Source organism: Myripristis murdjan, chromosome 5, assembly GCF_902150065.1.
Source record: "Myripristis murdjan chromosome 5, fMyrMur1.1, whole genome shotgun sequence".
Classification (NCBI taxonomy): domain Eukaryota; kingdom Metazoa; phylum Chordata; class Actinopteri; order Holocentriformes; family Holocentridae; genus Myripristis; species Myripristis murdjan.
In genome coordinates, this window is record NC_043984.1 from 17,449,591 (window position 1) to 17,465,675 (window position 16,085).

The following is a 16,085-nucleotide window of genomic DNA, read 5'->3' on the forward strand; positions in this document are numbered from 1 at the left end:
TTCTTCAAAGTCTGATTCTTATAACAGATCTTATAATATACTTGATTTGCAAATTTGGGTGAGTACTGTAGCCCCTGTGGTTCCCTAGATTACTGCAGCTGGTGTGGTCAGTGTTTGACTTAGTAGGTTGGCTTCATGTGCACACTGGTATGTGCCATCTTCTTTGTGTGGGCTTGATTAAATTTTTACCATTGTCGGCAGTCAGTGGGGTTTTCTTGTGGCTTTATCCCACTTTGTTGGGCATTATGACTGCAGTGCTGTCAGCTTTGTCAGTCAGCAGTGGCCCCCCGTGATGGGCACCAGGAAGGCCCGTCGTGTTTGGGAATGGTTCATCTGAGGGAGGACGTGGATCATCTCTGCAGTGCAGCTTGTGATCTGTTTAGAAAGGAGAAACTTCGCCTTGTTACCAGACTGTGCAGCTCTGTGCCTGAGCAGGGTAGAGAGAGGGAATGCTGTCCAGACAGGTATGGTTGTAAGCGCTCTCGGGAGCACTTGCATGACTGTCATCAGTATTCCCCTCACAGATCAAGCTGTGAGGATGAGCTTGAAACTACTAAATATCTGACGCCTTCTCCAGCACCAGAGAGTGACAGCTCAAACATTCAGCTTCAGGTTCTGACTGCTATTGAGAGTGTAACTCTAGATAGATTTGAGGGTCATCATTCCTCTCCCTTCATTGTCCCTCCCTCTGGGCAGGGCTGTGTCACTTTGCCTAATCCTCAGAGTCATGTTGGGGAGGCCGACACGGATGATGCTGATGTGCTGTCTCTTTTTGCTCCCTTCTTTCTGATTGATGGTGTGCATCACTCAGAAGGGAAAATGCACTGGGATCCCCGTTCAGATACTGCCAAGGTGGATGAGGAATCAGCAGTGGTGGGGAGTCTTCCACAAACACTCTTTTTAGATAATGCATTTAGTGGAGCAAAAACTGTCTGTCTGCAGCCCACCATGTCTGACCCAGTTCCTGCAGGAGCTGTCTTGGAGGGTGTATCTCAGACTAATGCCCCACCTTGCATTCCACTGGCAGATTACACTTCAATGCTGAGGACAGCATAGAAAAAAAATCTCATAAACCTTAATTCAAAACAAGTTGTAGGTGGTTGGCTAATACCCAGTGGAAACTGTTTGAGGCGACATGCCACCTGTAGAACAGGCAGTAGCATCATGGACAGCACTGGGGCCAGCCCGTGTTAGATGTGACCTGTTCAACACCAGTAAGCACGGCAGATCTGATGTCTTTTGCCAGTGAGGTTTGGACAATTAGATTCTTCTGTTCCTCGCAATGCTTTTGGTGTGAGGCATCCCATGACTGTAGTGATGGTCAGAGTGAGGTCGAAACAGATCATAAGTTGTGAATGTGCAGATCTGTGAGACCGAAGATGACCGTCACTATCTGACCACTCTGAGGCGTTCAAAGGTAAGAGGGCGAGCGGGATGTAGGCCTTGCTTTTATAGAGTGGTGCTTTTATAGTGTGTGCTTTTATATAAATGGACCCCAGGAAGAGTAGCTGCTACCTTAGTGGTAGCTAATGGGGATCCGAAAAAAGAAGAATATAGGATAGCCTGCAGCGCATATCCTTCAGATTTTTTTCCAAGTAGCCTCAGACTTTTTCCTTGGCAGACTACTCTCGTTTTCTGCTGCAACAGTTAATAAGAGTGCCTCTTGTTTGGCATTTCTGATTGGCCACTGTTTGTGATCAATAACAAGACCTAATTAAAGTTTGAATGCCAATTTCACTGTTGCAACACTCATAAATATAATTTCTATTTGCATGGCTTTTTTGCTCCCTGGGAAACTAATGTTAATGATATTTCAACTGTCCAGTGAAGTCAAATCTGTTATTTGGCTTTTTCAATGATATCAGTGATTTCAATGATATAGCCTAACACTGAATGATAAGCAAGATTAATATTCTTGGAAGACAATTAGCCTTCATTTGATGGCGGCCAGTAAGGTACCTAGATAATGGATAGGAGGGCATTGGCCAAAGAAAGGTTGAGAACCACTGACCTATGTGGCTGTGATGTGCTAGCAGCCTCCAGTTTCCTCCATGACTCTGAATGGGAATAAGTGTGTATGGAAGCTGGATGGATAGCCTAAACACATGGCCATAGACACACCTGTAACTAGCTATGTGCCAAATTAGAAAAGAAGTGACCAGTGTTTGCCTGAGTCATTGACCTAAACCAGTGAACTTACTGGGATTACTGATAGAACTGTAGACCAGGGGCCGGCATCACTGTCTTGGATTAAGCCGTAGACAGACATTTGTTTCACTGGAGAATTTGACAGAAAGGAACATTGTAGAGTTCCCGTGTCCTGCAAACCTCTGTTCAAAATCACATGTAGAATGTAAAATGAAAAAGAACTGTGTCCAGAGAAGCAGGACATCTAAATGTATGTATGTATGTATGTAAAGCATCAGATCATTGGATTTGGTCCTTATTAAATTTAAATTTAAATGGGGCATGTAAAGTTTTCAGAAGTTTAGGTTATCCAAATTGCTATCAGCAGCAGGTCTCTAGTCTTAGTTGTAGTAATCTTTTGGACTTTTTACACAGCAAACAAACTTCTATTTGATAGGCCTGTTTTTTGAAGTTTATGTGTAGAGACAGATCTAGAGGGTGTGTCAGTCTTTGGGATCAGCATCCACCATAATGGTACATACAGGCAAAATGAACGCAGTGGTGTCCAATTTGATGCATGGAAGACGTAAAAACAAAGACTGCATATGTCCAAAACACAAAATTGATGAAAAATGAGATGAAACATTTTGGTTTATTGCACCTTATGTCATCTGTTCACTCTGTGTTGTGTTTCATCCACCTTACTGTTGTCACCAAACCATTGCATATGTTAATAACTATTCTGAAAGTCCTGTAAGATCAACAGTTACATTTTCCAACTCTATCACTAAAAATGTGAACACATTTCCACACTTGTGTTTCTTCTGATTTGATTTGAATCAGTGGAATAGTTGGTATTTGATATTTTCATTTTACTTGTGGATTCATATGGCAAAAAAAAAAAAATCTTTGTGGTGTAGTTGCTACTTTTCCATATGTTAAAAACAATTTGTCCTAGATGAGCTTGTGCTCATCTAGTTCTATGTTTGATTTCTGGCCCATGTCTGTTTGTGTATGTGCTTGTTCTCAATGACTTTGGGAGTAATGCATATTTTTCAAGTCCAAGAAAGCTTGGAAACAGTAGGATTGCAACTGAAATAATATTATTAATCAGTCAGTGATCTATAAATGAAATGATAGACACAGACAGGGTGCAAGGAACTAAATTTAATGGCTTCAGAGATCACATGTATAACATGCTGCAGGGAACATGTAACAAGATATTCATATTGTATGACTCCTTGTTAGTATGTGATGTTGATTTCTTTACTCCTCAGCTTCCTTGCTCTGGAATGATAAAACACCAAATATCTGTCAGATCATTTGAAATTACATAACAAATTGAATGACAAGATTGATTTAAAATGAGTTTCTTATCAGATAGTTCTGTGCTGATGTTACCTTTCCAATTTCCCGACTCTTTGCCCTCAGCTTGTTGACCTGGGATTCGGCGATGTCAGCGCGTTCCTGAGCTTCCTCCATTTCGTGCTGAACCTTCCTGTACCTGGACAGGTGAGTGTTGGCCTGCTCCTCCTATGTAATGGTCCATATAAACATTAGAAAACATGGACAGAACGATGTGTTCATGATGTCATTGTTAAGTGAGAATTAAGTGCACTCACGGCCTCTTCAGACTGTCTCTTGTAGGCCTTCACTTTCAGCTGCAGCTTGTCAACCAGATCCTGGAGTCTGGCGACATTCTTCTTGTCCTCCTCAGTCTGTTGTACATCAGAAATCATATACCATTACAACTGGAGATAAACCTAATCTTACAGTTGTCCTTAGCCCATATAATGATTATCTAAAATAGTACACTACCTGGTAGGTGAGCTCCTTTACTCTCCGCTCATATTTACGCACACCCTTGATGGCCTCAGCAGCACGCCTCTGTTCAGCATCAACTTCACCCTCCAATTCACGAACCTTGAATGAAAAAGAAAGCATATACTTTAAGATGCAAAATATTTCCAATGAGTTTACAGTAAGTATGAATAGTTTGGTCTTAATGACTCATACCCTAGCCTCCAGTTTCTGGAGCTGCTTCTTGCCTCCCTTCATGGCCAGATTCTCAGCCTCATCCAGACGGTGCTGCAGGTCCTTGACTGTGACCTCCAGGTTCTTCTTCATCCTCTCCAAATGGGCACTTGTGTCCTGCTCCTTCTTCAACTCTTCAGCCATCATGGCAGCCTAAAATATGGCAACCATGAGTACCGCCATGTCATTCTCACAGCAACTAAAAGAAACACACAGTAGCATAAGGAAACTAAACAGGCACTTAAACCAGTCCTGACTCACATCAGTGATGGCCTTCTTGGCCTTATCTTCAGCATTTCTTGCTTCCTGGACACAATCTTCCACTTCACCTTGGACCTGAATAAGGTCAGCCTCCAGCTTCTTCTTGGTGTTGATGAGGCTGGTATTCTAAACAAATAATAATTTTGATTAGATAAATTTCATTTTGTAGGTGTTTCACATGTCACTGTGTGGACTTTTTGATATTTTACCTGGGAGTGCAGCAGCCCCACACGCTCACTGGCATCAACCAGCTCCTGTTCAGCCACTTTGCGGCATCTCTCTGTCTGCTCCAGGGCAGCTCTCAGCTCCTCGATTTCAGCCGTCATCAGGTTGTTTCTGCGCTCCACCATGGCAACCTGCTCTTTCATGTCCTCCTGAACTCTTAGGGCATCATCAAGGTGCAGTTGGGCATCCTAAATTGAGCACAGTATGAAATGTACTTAAGGATGTATGTTTGACCCCCTCCAGATGTATTCGTGATACTCATTTATATGTACCTTCAGTTGTCCCTGGACATTTCGCAGCTGTTTCTGGGCTTCAACGGCCTGGCGGTTGGCATGACTCAGCTGAATCTCCATCTCATTGAGGTCTCCCTCCATCTTCTTCTTGATTCTCAGGGCATCATTCCTGCTCCTGACCTCTGCATCCAAAGTGGTCTGCATGGACTCCATCACTCTCTGGCTGTTCCTCTTGATCTGCTCTATCTCCTCATCCTTCTCTGCAATTTTCCTGTCAATTTCACTTTTGACTTGGGTGAGTTCCAGCTGAACACGGAGAATCTTGGATTCCTCATGCTCCAGAGTAGCCTTGAAAACAGGAATAGGAATATATTATGTTGCTCCAACATCACATAAATTGAACTGAATTAGAAGTATTTTGTCAAACAGTACCTCAGCCTCCTCAAGAGAGGTCTGGAGTTCTGACTTTTCAGTCTCCACAGTCTTTTTCCCTTTCTCCAATTCATGTATGGTCTTTCCACTCTCACCAATTTGCTCAGTTAGGTCGGAGATCTCCTCTTTAAAAATAAAAGATATCAGTGTTATTTCTCTGCATGCAAAACCAATCCTATGTCCATGGTCCATCAAAATATTTGGGATTCTCAAAAGTTTGCTTACGTTGCAGATTCTTGTTCTCTCTCTTCAAGGTCTCCAGGTGGTCCAGAGTTTCCTCATATGAGTTCTTCATCTTGAACAGCTCAGTGCTGAGGGAACGAGCCTCTTTCTGAGCTCCCTCCAGCTCTGCCTGGCTCTCCTCATATTTCTGCTTCCATTCTGCAAGAACCTGAAATCATAATGAAAGAACATGTATCTCATCTCTGTCTAAGGTCTTCATCTCAGTACTCAAGGCTTAAATCAAAGCCTGACCTTGTCAAAGTTCCTTTGCTTCTTGTCAAGGTTAGCAGCCAGAGCGTTAGCTCTCTCCACATCGATCATCAGGTCCTCTACTTCACCCTGAAGTCTCTGTTTTGTCTTTTCCAGAGAGGCACATTTTGCGTTCACAGCCTCAATTGATTCCTCTGCATCCTGTAGACGTTGGGCAAGCTTCTTCCTGCAAAACCAGACACATTTGAATAAAGACAGTTCACAGAATCAACACATCTGGAACCAGTTTGAGTTCAGATGTGTCCATTACTTTGCTTCCTCAAGCTCCTCAGTGCGCTGGATAGCATCAGTTTCATATTTACTCCTCCACTGAGCCACCTCGCTGTTGGCCTTGGACATTCCTCGCTGCAGCTCGCTCTTGGCTTCCTGCTCCTCCTCATACTGCTCTCTGAGCAGGTCACAGTCATGACGAGCTGCTTGAACAGCGTGAGCCAGGGCATTCTTGGCCTTTCAAAGAAATATACATACATATATTAAGGATTGTTTTTGATGTCCACCTTTTCAACTGATTTTTCAAAGCAGACAGAGACAGGAAAGTTTGGGAGAGATGGGTATGACATGCAGTGAAGGTTGGAATTCTTGGTTTGATTAAATCCAAGACACTGCGTTTCAGGAACTGTAGATTCCTGAGCCACTAGGACAGCCACATGCACACATTTATAAATAAAAACTATTTAACTTAAAATTCTGAACTGCTCACATACTTTAACTTCCTCTTCAATGTGTCTCTTCAGTTCTTCAATCTGCTGGGTGTAAGCCTGCTTGCCCCTTGTCAGCTGGGATATAAGGGCTTCTTTCTCCTCCAACTGGCGGCTGATTTCACCTAAGAAGACACGTACAATTATTGATGTCTCACATCATTCAAGACTAATTTTCCATTCCAAACATATCTGCTATGTGCTGTGCTGCCGACAGCACATAAATTTGTCACAACATAGATCTGTGGATTTCAGAGCTTGAGCAGTTATTTGAGTTTGAGGAGACATGCCACAGTGATAATTAAGTGCCTCAATGTACATTTTGTAAATATGCCACTGCAATTAGTATAATAGACAGGTTTACATGGAGCAAGCACAAACATACAGTACTCACTATTTTCTGTTTGCAGTCTTGCCTTTTGTGCCCCAGTATCATTCAGTTGTCGCACATGTTCATCATTTTTGGTCTTCAGCTCACTTAGTTGATCCTCGAGAGTACGGCACATTTTCTCAAGATTACCCTGAAATTTACGTAAGTTTAGCTGATGCAAGGTAGTCCAAAACTAATAGCACAGACATTTTTAAAAGACAGTTATGAAACAGCTTTCTCAATATTACATTACATTTTACATTACCTTAGCTTTTGCGATGGCCTCCATATTGCTACTGAGGTCGTCAATCTCCATCTTATATTCACTTTTTTCTTTCTCCAGCTTCTGTTTGACACGCTGAAGGTTGTCTATCTGTTCTCCCAGTTCAGCCACACTGTCAGCCTGCTTCTTGCGGAGAGCTGCTGCAGTGGCCTCATGCTGCAGGGTGGACTCTTCAAGTCCGGCGCAGCTTCTGGAACTCAGCCTCGCGCTTCTTGTTCATCTCAATCTGAACAGCCGTTGCTCCACCTGCTTCCTCAAGCCTCTCACTGATCTCCTCAAGTTCCCTGGAGAGATCAGCCCTCTGCTTCTCCACCTTGGCCCGAGCAGCACGTTCAGCTTCAATCTCTTCCTCCAGCTCCTCAATACGGGCCTGATATTCAGAAGTTTAAGAACAACAGATAAACAATGTAGATGCATTTGCACTACATGATCATCCGACATTAGTGGGGTGCTGCCAAACATGCTTTGCATTGAACCAACCTGAAGTTCTTTGATCTTTTTCTGAAGCTGAGCAGAAAGTGATTGTTCATCCTCAATCCTGCTAAGGAGCTGGCTTGTTTCAAAGTCCTTCCTGTTTAGGAAAACAGTTCAGTAGCATGTTCAACATTCATTTTTCATGTGTTGTCATGAGAGCAACAAAGGGGTAAGATTTTCTATTCACTCAGCCTGTCTCCTCAATTTATAGAGAATATAATCCAGCTGGCTTTCAAGTGGCTTGATCTTCTTTTAACCATAGAAAGCTTCAGCCTCTGAACAGCCAGACTGACTGTCTTCCCATTGTGACTGTCACAAACAGATATTCTCATAGGATTATTAGTTAGAAGATTTCACTCTGGCTATCTCTGGAGAAAACAGACTAAAAGGTCTCAAACCTGTTGCATATATATGTACTATGTAAGTGAAGATTAAGATATGAAGATTAAGATGTCATCAATTAATGATCACATACTTTTTGATTTTCTCATCGGACTGCTGCTTGTCATTCTCCAGATCCATTATGGATTCATGGGCCAGTTTCAAGTCTCCTTCGAGCTTTCTTTTGGCTCGCTCAAGGTCCATCCGAAGTTTCTTTTCTTGCTCCAAAGAACCTTCCAGCTGTTTTAACAGACACTGAGTATTAGTTACGTCTTCATTTTTTAATCAGACTCATTTCACAACATATCATTATTGCTCATACATCATCAACTTGCTGCTCTAGCTTTGTCTTGGCCTTGGTCAGAGTGTTGACTTTGTCTTCCTCTGCCTGAAGATCATCAAGAGTTTGCTGGTGGGCCTCTTGGAGGGCTTTCTTCTCCTTAGTCAGCTTGGCAATGGTCTCATCTTGAGATGCCATTTCCTCTGTCAAGTTTTTAACCTGTATTGGCCATATTGTGAAAATGGGTTATAGGATTCTACAAATAGTAAACAGTTTGAACTTATAAAAGATACACCAACCTTGTTCTCAGTAGCATGTTTTTCCTTCTCCACTTTGGCCAAGGTGAGCTCCAAGTCATCAATGTCTTTCTTCAGCTCAGAGCACTCATCCTCCAGCTTCCTCTTCTTTGCAGTCAGCTCAGCATTGACCTCCTCCTCATCCTCCAGTCTCTCGGATGTCTCTTTGAGTTTGGCCTCAAGCTGAATCTTGCTCTTAATGAGCCCCTCACACCTTTCCTCTGCATCAGCCAAGTTCTCACCTTCCTTTAGTAGTAATGACAGAAAGATGAAGGCATTTAGAGCTATTTTTAAATATCTCATCAGTGAAAAAATCCTCTTGCTCAGATTAACTTACAGACTGAATTTGGATCTGCAAATCATTCTTTTCCTGTAGGAGAGTAACCATCTTCTCCTCCAGTTCTTTCTTCTTTGCCAAAGCCTTCGCTAGTTCCTCCTTTGTTTTTTCAAAGTCTTCTTTCATTTGAGCCATCTCCTTTTCAGTCTCTGCACTCTTGAGAAGAGGCTTGATTTTGAAATAGAGTTTCATCCATGGCCAAGTTTTGACATTCATGAATGAGCGAATGTTGTACTGAATAGAATAAATTGCCTCCCTGGAAATAACAGCCACAGAAGGAAACAAACATTTATTTTGAATGTTGTAATGTTGTATTGGATAGCAAACAATGACTCCATATTGAAACATAATATTTGGGTTAGTAATTATAAGAAATAGTCCACCATTATACAGTTGCCCATTGATTATTAAAGCTCAGTATGCACCTCCTCTCCATCATCTTGACAAACTCTCTTCTCATAAGGAAACCTCTGCAAAGAGCCTGTGTCATCGTCACCAGGGTAGCAAGTTTTTCATCTCGCATCTCCTCCAGAAGACCCAGCAGACCAGCTTTGAAGAACACCTAAAAGACAGTGTTAATTTAAATAAAAATGTAAATGCATACTTTAAATTTAAAGGTTAGCTGTTGATGTTACTTTAGCTGTTTAAAAAATACATTTTCTAACCCTCTTCAAGATATATAGATTACCTTTGTGTGTCCAAACTTGTACTGCGTGTGGTCTACATCAATAGAGCTCAAGAGCTTCTCTGAAGCCTTCTTGTTGTCAATGAATTGCCCCTCAGGGATGACACTGGCATTCAATACTTTGTATCTGATTGGATGGTAACAGACCATGATTGCACGAATAACTGATTGCAGGATTGTAAAAAAGAGAGTGTGTGTGTGTAATCGTAGAATTTACCTCTGCTTGAAGTCACCATAGAGGATTCTGCTGGGGAAACCCTTTCTGCAGATTCTGATACCTTCCAGTACACCGTTACACCTCAGCTGGTGGATGACCAGGAAGTTCTCCATGAGACCTTGAAGATACACATTTAGTCCAGTTTTGCATCATGACAGCAGTTTTTGTAAATACTTGATGCTTGATCTGTGGTGACATGCCTACCTGGAGTCTTTGACTCATTTGGAATCAAGCAGCGTACAAAGTGAGGATGAGTGCTTCTCAAGTTGGTCATCAGCTTCCCTAAATTCTCCTGAAATATTGCAAAACATATATTGGTACATAATGAAAATATTACCTGTATTAAAATGTAGGCATATATTATAGTGTTACATGCAGGAAGCAATTCATTTTCGAATATATGAAGCAAGCAAATATTTGCAATGCTTACCCTGAATAGCGCAGACACAGTCTGAAAAGAACCTCCCTTCTTCTTGCCGCCCTTTTTGCCACCGCTTTCAGCTGTCAGAGTTAAATATTAATTATTACACTGAACAAGAACAATGCATTTTGTTTTAAACACTGTTCTGTTATGCAAGGAATCAGCAAATGCATCAAAAATTGCACTAAAATACTATCAACATGCAGATTTGATTTTTTTTATTATTATTATTATTTTTTAATTTTTTAAATGACATTTACCTTCAGCTGAAGCATGTGTCGCATAAAGATGAGCCAATAGTTTAACTGAGGATTTCTGGTAGAGCTGAACAACTGAGTCATTCAGAGGATCCTTGTTCTTGTCCAGCCAGCCTGTGATATTGTAATCCACAGTGCCAGCATAGTGTACCAGAGCAAAGTGAGCCTCAGCCTTGCCTTTGGCAGGCTTTGGCTTCTGGAAGGATGCAGACTTGCCAAGATGCTGATCATGCAGTTTGTTCTTGAAAGTTGTGTCTGAAGCCTTGGGGAACATGCACTCCTCTTCAAGGATGGAGAAGATGCCCATTGGCTGTCATCAAGAAAATGATTATTACACACACACACACACACACACACACACACACACACAAAAGCAAACAAACAAACGAAAAAAAACAAACAAATACACATGTTCATTTGTAAATACACTATACATGACCTACCTTCTCAATCAGCTCAATGCAGGCAGCCAGATCCATACCAAAGTCAATGAACTCCCACTCAATTCCCTCTTTCTTGTACTCCTCTTGCTCCAGGACAAACATGTGGTGGTTGAAAAACTGTTGCAGTTTCTCGTTGGTGAAGTTGATGCACAGCTGTTCCAAGCTGTTGAACTAAAGACATTAAGATAGGTAATTTAGGGTCTACAATAGCACTAACTCAAAACTAAACTTGTGCACTCAAAAATAAATCCCACGTATTTGTCCTACAAGATTGAACATACCACAAACCCAAGGTTTGATGGCTCTCATAACTTAAATATTTCGATGAAACTGCCAAAGATTTTGTAGTATTCATCCAATCTTACTTACATCAAAGATTTCAAAGCCAGCAATGTCCAGCACACCGATGAAGAAGCTTCTGGGCTGCTTTGTGTCCAGCATCTCATTGATTCTGACGACCATCCACAAGAACATTTTCTCATAGACGGACTTGCAGAGAGCCATGGTTGCATTATGCACCTTAAAAGGTGGTGGAAAGGGAAAATAATTATAAATGTAGTTTACATTTGAAAATAGAGGAGGACAGTTATATGTGTTTATTTGTTTCTTTCTTCGTTCCTGATTATATCTTACCTGAGGCACAGTTTGACCTTTGGTCACAAACTCATTCCCAACCTTCACTCTTGGGTAGCATAGTGCTTTAAGCAAGTCAGCAGAGTTCAGACCCATGAGGTAGGCAATTTTATCTGCCACTAAAACAACAAACACAAATAGTGTTTGATTAAATTCTAGTACACATTCATAAAATGTGCTGTGAATCCATACTTTTTGATCACGTGATAAAAATTGTGTCAGTGCAGTGAAGATCATGGCTGTGTAAGTTTCATACCCTCAGTGCCATCAGGCTCGGCCTGCTCTTCACGTTGTTTCTGCTTGAACTTCATGTTGCCATGATGCATCACAGCTCCAGTCAGCTTGTAGATGCCTATCTTCTCATCCGCACTGAAGCCCAGGATGTCAATGGCAGTCTGTAATTTACAGAGCAAGCTTTCATAAATGAAACATCAAACGTGACTTGTGTTACTTTCTGCTACAAGCAGCAACAACTATCATGCAAAGGTAATCCTGAGTGTTTTGCATTCTGACAAAGGCGCATTGTATAAGCCAGGCTTGTGGTAGCTATTGTCATGCAGTAGACTTACATCAGTAGCAATGAATTCTTCAATATCATTGATACTCTTGACAGTGATTTCACCCTGACTGACCATGGAGTAGTCATATGGATTTGTGGTGATCAGGAGGGCCTCTGAAAAAATGATTAACAACATACATTTATATACTGTATCGTGTGTTTCCTTTATGATTTTTGTGCAGCTGTGGTGCTTTTGAGCAGCAGCTCTCTTATTTGTCCCATATCTGGTGTTTGGGCCTAAGTTGAGATTCAAGCTGAGGTTCTAGGACTAAAAATGCTTTTAATCATAATATAATCACATAAAACACTGGAGTATACTTTTTGTTTTTTTTTACATAATTCTAACACACAATTACAATGTTTATTTTGATTTCAAGTGTTCTCTTGTGGTGGTGGTAGTTTCTGTAAACGAATACAGAAGAAACACTGCAGTATACCAGTTACAGTCATTTGCCATAGTGAATGACTGAAGAAAAACAGAATCATCATCCACTTTATACCTATTAGCTCAGGTTTGTGGCCAGTCATGAGCTGGTAGAAGATGTGATAGCTTCTCTCAGCAGACAGCTGGAACGTCACTCTAGACTTCTCCAGCAGATCTGTGTGGGATTTAAGGGATGAAAAATTTCCCATGAAGCATAACTGAATGAATGGATGCTACTATGAACAAGAGAATACAGTACATGTTGAAAATCACAATAAATCTTACATGTTTCAATATCAGCGGAGGCCAGCTTTCCAGTTGTTCCAAAGTGAATTCTGATGAACTTTCCCTGAGCAGAGACAGATTCTAATTTTATTATAGCTATTTTATAGTGAATGTTTGTGCTCATTAAATCCAAAAATGTTTTAAAATCAAAGAGTAATGGAAGTAAACTTACAAAACGAGAGGAGTTGTCATTCCTCACAGTCTTGGCATTACCATAAGCCTCTAACAGGGGATTTGCTGCAATGATTTGATCTTCCAGTGACCCCTAGAGATAATATTCATTATGTCAGTGTGGCAAAGACTGAGCTTTTATAATTTAATGGAAGAACAGAACACAAGAATAGAAGGTTGCTCCTCTTTAACCTATTTACTATATATATTTTTATATATGTGCGTTATTTACCTGCATTTTTCCAGGAACTGGCTCTGCTTTCTTTCCTCCAGCCACTGCGATTGTCGCAAAATACTGGATGACACGTTTGGTGTTCACAGTCTTCCCTGCACCGGATTCTCCACTGGGGGCGAGGTAAGTCAATGAAGACACATTGCAAAAAATAACCAGTATCACAGTATTCCTGTTGTTTAAAAAAATGAGTATGGTACTTACGTAATGAGAATTGACTGGTTTTCTCTATCTGTAAGTTATGAAATGGTATAGAGTTGTTAGAGATTGGCTTCTGTCGTGCAGCTACAGTATTTAGGACAGATAGTAGCATACAAAAAGTATTGATACCTTGGAGCATGAACTGATAGGCGTTGTCAGAGATGGAGAAGATGTGTGGTGGGGCCTCAATCCTCTTTTTGCCTCTGTACGCTGTTACAACTTGAGAGTCGTACACAGGAAGCCACTTGTATGGGTTCACAGTGACGCAGAACAACCCGGAGTAGGTCTGTGACAATGTTGAATATTTATGTGAAAAAAAAAAAAAAACCTTATGAAAGAGGCAAGAATTTTCTATTTTGATGAAATGTTTTACATATTATATCAATGTTTTGCACAAATCCAATAAATCCAAATATTAACATATCTGTATTAATTAAACTGTGATTCCACCACTCATCAAAACTCACGTAGATCATCCATGCTGCATAGCGCTCTTTGAGGTTATACAGCACAGCAGGCTCATTGAGGTGGGTCATCATGGCCATATCCTCAATCTTATCAAACTTTGGTGGATTCATGGCGTGGATTTCATCCTCCTTCACAGTGAGGCTCTGCCATGGCAAAAGGCACAGAAGTCAGGAGTGCATTTATAATAGTGGACTGGTGTTATCTAGATGCAGCTTATTATTATTATTCACACTGGATTGTCAGTAATTGCAATGATAAGATTGGAACAAGGGTGATACCTCAGTTTGAAACTATTTATTAATCTTTGTGGCTAATCACAAAGAAAATATAAAAAAAAAAAAACATGCTCAGCCCATCTTAGCCTTTCACAACATATGCTTTTCTGCAAAACGGTTTCTGGAAAAATATTTTTAAAGGCGCAAAATATAGTGTTGAAACTTAAACTTACGAATAAAAATAATACATCCACAGGAATCATATGAAAAGTAGCCCATGTAGTTAGTGACCACCAGTGGCGCTATAGTGCACACTAGGAAAACATGGCCCCTGTTTTGTTTACATATCATGTTCCTCCAGCATGCCATGAGCATGGGGGAGATATATTACATGTGCCATTGTTAAGATATGACTTTCAAATATTAAAAAAATAAGACTTTAAAAATGTTTTTGGGGGGAGGAAATGCATTCATACATGTTCATCAGGCCTCAAGGACAAATGAGAAATTTTGAATGTAAACAAAATCAAGTAGACAGCCACACTGGTTACCTTTATCATAAACAAATGATTTTTTATCTTTAATCAAATATACAATTTAAACGCACCACAAGCACCCATACGCCAGTCACTCAATTCAGCTCATTTTTAGTAATTGTTCGCTCCAGAATTAGCAACAACTTTCACTGGAGACGACAGCTTGGAATGCTTGCATCTCAATCTCTTGACCTTGCCTTCCAAGCACTTTGCAACCATAGAAAAAGTGAAATGACTATTTCACTGGCAGCTAAATTCATGTGACTTGAAAGCAAAGGATATTACATATGAAATTTTTGATAAACAGTCATTCGTATTTTGGATTTGATGACAAAACAGATAGAGACAAATATTAGTACGGCTAGAACAGCCTGTTAAGTTCAGAAAACTGCATCACTTTTAGTGTAATGCAGCCTTTAAATCCAGGAAAAGACAACACTTGCGCCATATCACGATATTACGATATCTAAATCCCAGATATATCTAGTCTCAAATCACATTATCAATATAATATTGATATGTTGTTCAGCCCTATTTACAGCAGTGCATTTTTTACTCCAAAGCTTATATTCTTTATCTGTTCTTGTTCACGGCACTGGTTATCTAGTGAAGCTGGTGAGCACTGAGCAGGGCCTGAGCCGAGCAGGGTGCCGTGTAGTTGGGCTCCTCCCTGTGTTAACAATGGAGCAATTGAGCAAGAGCATCCTCTGGTGGGGCGAAGTTACTTAACTCTACTTTTAACTGAGTTTGCCTACAAAGACAACACATCTATAAATAGAGTACCAGTTGTCCATTTGACCAATATTATTGCAATGCATGCACCAATGGCGTCCCTCACCTTTCCACACAGAGTCTCCACGGTGGCTTTACCACCCTCCCTCTTGATGAGTTTCCCCTTGAGGTACATCTCAGCGGGCTCAGTCACAAAGTAAGCTGTTTTAGCATCAAACGGGGTGTTTTGAGCCTCTATCCTCTCCCTCTCCGGTTTCCGGAGGAAGGCGGCCGCCGCGCCAAAACACTCCATTTCCGCGTCTGCACTCATGATGGAGCTTTTCTGCAAGTCAGTAAATATCACAGCAGTCATTCATTTAAAAAGCCAGGGCCAGTGGCACGATGAAAGGAATAGAGGTAGAATGGACACACAAATAACAACTAATGGTACTATTGTAGCCAAATAGGGTTTCCTAAAGTCCAAACATAAGCCTGACTGTTGGCATACCAATATTTAACCAAAGCCTGGCACAAGTATGAGGATTTAGGGAACATGTACATCATATATGCCTTACTATTTCAAGGTATTTCTCTTCTCTGGTGCTACCTTTCCAAACAAATACAAATTCATATTTACCTTGGAGGGCACCAGGTGAGGTGAAGTTTTTTCTCTAGCAGACTCTGTGCAGAAATCTGAAAAGCAA

General features: G+C 41.0%; 1 pseudogene; it reads right to left on the reverse strand.

The window, feature by feature from the left end:
• Nucleotides 1-3,288: 3,288 nt before the first annotated feature.
• Nucleotides 3,289-16,085, reverse strand: LOC115358682 (myosin heavy chain, fast skeletal muscle-like; annotated as a pseudogene).